The sequence below is a fragment of the Malus domestica genome, chromosome 09 (genome assembly GCF_042453785.1).
Source record: "Malus domestica chromosome 09, GDT2T_hap1".
In the NCBI taxonomy this organism is placed as follows: Eukaryota; Viridiplantae; Streptophyta; class Magnoliopsida; order Rosales; family Rosaceae; genus Malus; species Malus domestica.
In genome coordinates, this window is record NC_091669.1 from 11,241,262 (window position 1) to 11,246,581 (window position 5,320).

General features: G+C 32.1%; 1 long non-coding RNA gene across 1 annotated transcript; it reads left to right on the forward strand.

Moving 5' to 3' along the window:
• The first annotated feature begins 2,334 nt into the window (after nt 1–2,334).
• On the forward strand, nt 2,335–4,725 carry LOC114826745 (uncharacterized). Its single transcript, XR_003775792.2, has 3 exons — nt 2,335–2,443; nt 2,660–4,071; nt 4,246–4,725. It is a non-coding gene; the product is annotated as an uncharacterized lncRNA (long non-coding RNA).
• The last annotated feature ends 595 nt before the right edge of the window (nt 4,726–5,320 follow it).

Here is a 5,320-nt window from a genome sequence, read left to right on the forward strand (position 1 = left end):
AGGGAGAGAAGATATTCCTTCTTCTCCAAGTAATACAAGTTGTAATAGGAAAGGATAACTAGAATCGAATCTAATCTAGGATTTACACAATCATACTTAAACTAGGAATGTTCACAACAACCCTTACTTTATATAAGAAAATTATTTGTTTTTACATGTAAGATATCGATAAAATTATACTTAGAAAATCACTTCAAACTTGATAATTTAGAAACACAGAAAAACTAATTTATTTTGTATCGTGAGAAAAAAAAAACTCCAGGTTTACAAGCAGATAGATATGAGTTTTGTTTTCTATCTGAACTTTTAAAGTATTTTTGTATAAATCGTGAGGTGTTTTTTCTTATTTACTAACCTTGTCAATTTGGGATTAAAAATAATGATGTTTTTTAGTCTTTAAATGATATGTATAAGTAATAAATGGGTACTAAATTAAACTTTTTTACGACACGTTATATGATTTGCAAATTTGGTCTCAAAATTTGGTCAACGCATTACTCTTTGTTGAAGATTAGACCTGAATTTGAACAAATGTTTAAAAATAACAACCCACATAACTGCTAGCTACTAATTAAAAATAAATTAACAACCAAACAAAAATTCATAAAAATTAAAAAGAATAAACATGCACTTGGGATCTTGTTAATTTTAAACAACAATAACCATTGATTCTAATTAAACTTTTTGATTATTTAGCCAAATTTTATATATTTATGAAAATAAATTTGAAAAAATTGAAATGTAAACAAGCACACATGGTGTTTTGAACCTAAGACCTCCTCATTAATTTCAAACAACAAAACCACAAGTTCTAGTTAAATTTCTTTGTCATTGAACCAAAGTTTATGAATTTATACTTTTATGAAAACATATATAAATATATCACCCTAATAATTTTGGTACCCTCAATTATTTTGGACCCCGAATGATCGCTCTGCCAACACTGGGCCTGGGCCAGGCCTGGGCGAAGGTCTGGATGTTTAGAACTTTAGATAACCAAAATACTTGGAAGGCTCTGAGTTGCTGCTTTGAGTTGTTGGTTTAGAAGACGATGGATGATGAATATATATATATATATATATAATGTTATTCATATCATATTTTTATACTATATTTTTATACCATCTTATATGACATTTGATGTGGACAGCCACATCATTTAAAAAATTTGTAAAACCCAAGGAAATGAAGAAGAAAGACTTATACCACAATCAACATTTAATTAACTAGTTTTTCTTAATTATTAGTTTATTAAATAATGAACTAAATTTAAAAATCTGATTAATTCAAATTATATGGTTGTTCACATCAAATGTCACCTAACGTGGTATGAAAATATGGTATAAAAACATGATATGAATATTACTGTATATATATATACACGTATAGAAAAAAGGGCAGATGGGTGGAGTGGTTGTTTCGTAGAAGGCAGTCGCGCGCTTGTACGCGGGCGGCTAACATCGCGTGAGGAAGAAAGAATATCAAGCCGATAATCTAAAGAAGTACCCCAATTAAAACGTCACCAAGGCTCCCAAATGGCAGGCAATGCTTTCAAAATTCAAATGAAAGTAATTTGTGATTCCGTGGCTATGTTTATGTGACCGTCGTATTCTAAAATTCTTTTTCCTTGTTTCAAGCATTTTATGAATTATGAGATACGTTGAAAGTTGACACGTGCATTTACTACATCAGATATTCGACAAAACATGATATGCAAAAACTACTAATTCACAAGCTAATTAAATCTTACAATAATTAATTTAGTTTATAAATTCAATCATCTTAACATTACTTTTTTTTTAACGAACAAAATCTGATAAACTGCAAAAGCAAACTCCTACACGATGAACTAATAGTAATCTTCCTACACATTGACACGTGGCCCCTGCTTACGTAATTTCAACTGTATGACTCATTGAAAAGGCCTTTATTTAATTTAATTATTGTATTCCATTTATATATCCCTCAGTTGAATTCTCATCCAATACCAATATTCTTTACAAGCGGGGAAGGGTATGTATGGAATCAGAATCGACACGACCTTCTAGTATCTTCTACGTTGAGAAATTTAAGGATGTGAATGCAAAAACGTCCACATCAATTGAATTAAAATAAAGAAAAACTAATGAAAATGACTTGAAAATTTTGAATGTTAACAAAAAAACCATATACTAACTTTATTTAATGGTTAGGATAAAGCCCAACACTAAACCAGTCCAATTAAAATGGCCCAAATATTGACTTTCCGATTTTGTCCCTGACGGCAGAGCCTACCTCCGTCTAATATCTCCCTTCATTTATGGATCTCTCATTCTCTCTGCTATTCTCTTTCTCCCTCATTTCTTCCTAGCATTCAAGACATTCCATTTTTCTTTCTAATCTCGCATCGCAGCTCCATCTCTGTCTCTATCAAAATCGCAGAGGATCTCCGACATGCAAAATGGTATGATTTTGTTACTCCCTCTTCCAAAATTTCTCACTCTGTCTATCTTCTGTAAAGATGAGAAAAGGACCTGAAGTTTTCACCATTGGCAAAAAAGCCAACGTTAAGCAATTGTTTTCACTCTTTCTCTTCGTCTCTGCGATCTTTCTACCATTTTTGGTCTCTCGATTGAGCGTAATTAGCATATAAAACGATGCATTCTGGTTTTTGTTGCAGATCTTCTAAGCAAGGACAACAACTGCGATCGGAAATTCACCGTCTCGATTGTTCAGATTGAAGTTGTTACTCTGTATTTTATTTCTCCATGTGCATCTCTTTTCTTTGTTTCATGTTATTATAGACTTAGATATTTATGTGCATGCATCTAATATTGGTAAGGATCTGAGCACAAATCTCAGAAAACAAAGGTATAAATCTTTGTCTTTGACTTTTTTATTCAAATTGTTGTGCTTATTGAGCGACAAAACAACCAATTTCTGATATATTTGTATGTATAGTTTATGAATTGGGCATGAAAATTTATTTGGGTGAAGTTGAATTCTGCATATAAATTGTTTGTTTAGATTAATTTGTTGTATGGAGCTGAAACTTACCTTGCCGCGATTTAGTTGTACCTCTAAAGACGTATCTGCCAGATGGAGATATTGATTTGACTGCTTTGGGTGGTATGAATGTTGAGAAGGCGCTGGCCAATGACATATGCGATGTCCTTGCCTCTTAATTTATGGTGAAAGATGTCCGATGGATTCGGGCAGAGGTTTTAAGCTTTTACCTCGTAATTTTATTAGATTGATAATAAGTATAAGTTACAACTTAGTGTTGACGCTGCCATCTATGTCTAGTAAAGTTTTTGTGTTGAGTTTATGTTGTGTAACTTGCATTTTCCTTGAATTAAATCATTACGTGCGTGTCTATGTCATTAGTCATTATTTTGATTCTATTTAAAAAACTTTTGATTTTCCTCTGCAAAGACTATTTGTTTTTGCTGTGGCAAGTCAAGCTTGTAACATTGGGGTCGATAGTTCCTTCAATCAGTTAGGAGAGCTATGTACGCTGTGCTTTCATGAGCAGGGAGTCATTCACACAGAGCTGAATTGAAAATGAAGTTCAATTTGTCACATATGAATTGAATGATTTATCAGATTTCATTCATATAATCGGATTCTTTTATGGAAGCTCTGAGTTGTCTAATGAAACTTATTTTTCAAGTCTTTTGTTGAAAGTATATGCTGAATTATGCCTTATAACCGATAATCTTGAATGGTATTCAATTAGTAGTACTCTGTGGAGTGGTGACTTCTCCCGCTTTTGTCTTTTTCAAGTCATAGTTTTACTTTGATCTTATGGTATGCTTTTGGTGATCTGAGTGGTTTGTGATTTTTTGGAATTTATGTCCCTTGTTAATTGGCTTCCCTAAACATATCCATCGTGCTTCTTATTGCATGGGTTGATCACTTCATTGGCAAAGACCATCTTTTCAAACGCAGTAGCATAATAATTAAGGCAAAGTGCTATTATGGGAGTCGAATTCTTGGTGCCATCATGTTTTGATTTCAACATATGATTTGGAGACTTTGGTTCTGTATATTTTCCATCCCATCCATTCATCTTTGAATGGTCCTCTAGAGGTTAGTGCTTTAACGATTTAGCACTAGTAAACTAAACCGAATCAAATTTGTTTGTTTTTTATTTTTCTGCTTCGTTGATGAGAAATGATGAAAAAGTTGGTATTGAAATCTGTGTGAATTTGTGTATCTTGATTGGCACTTTGATGAAATTTGATCTGACAATACATGTTGCAGTGGAGTAGAAGCACATGCTTGAAGAGGAAGGGGAATGTCCATAATGGATATAGCAATCAACATGCTTATAAGATGCCGAGGGTATCCGCCAACGGGAAAAGCAAATCTAATACATCCCATGCCGCATGACGAACAGTTCTTGTGGGGTACATTGGACCTCCATGAGAAATGAAGTTATATAGGCAACATGCAAGCCTTTAACCTTGTGCTTGTGGCCTTTCTCAGCTCTTTGGGGTTCTTAGGTTTTGTCTTATATACAACATTCGATTATGTAACAAGTAGAAATGTCTTCTACAAACTGGTTTCTTCTTTCCACAGGTGTTGAATTATGTGTACAAATTAGAGCTTGAGTATCCGAAATTGATATTGCTTTCCGCACAAAATAACACATTATTTCTGGAACTATTTTAAAATAACCCACACTATTTCTGGAACTATAGCAAAATAATACACACTATTTCTGAAACTGAACCAAAATAATTGAAATGTTATTTCTCTACTCACTATTTTAAGAAATAGTCAATTTTCAGTTTTAAGAAATAATCAGTTTTTATTTTAAGAAATAGTGATAATATTCGTGTTCAGTTTAATAAATAGTCATTGTTCAGTTTAAGAAATAGTGATAGTATCAATGTTCAGTTTAAGAAATAGTGATAGTGTCAGTGTTCATTTTAAGAAATAGGGATAGTATCGGCGTTCAGATTAAGAAATAGTTAGTGTTTAGTTTAAGAAATAGTCATCATTCAATTTAAGAAATAGTCAATGTTCAATTTAAGAAATAGTGATAGCATCGGTGTTCAGTTTAAGAAATAGTGATGGTATTCGTGTTCAATTTAATAAATAGTCAGTGTTCAATTTAAGAAATAGTGATAGTATCAGTATTCATTTTAAGAAATAGTAATAGTATTAGTGTTCAGTTTAAGAAATTGTGATATTATAAGTGTTATGTTTAAGAAATAGTGATAGTATTAGCGTTCAAATTAAGAAATAGTCAGCATTCAGTTTAAGAAATAGTCAATATTCAGTTTAAGAAATAGTGATAGCATCGGTGTTCAGTTTAAGAAATAGTGATAGT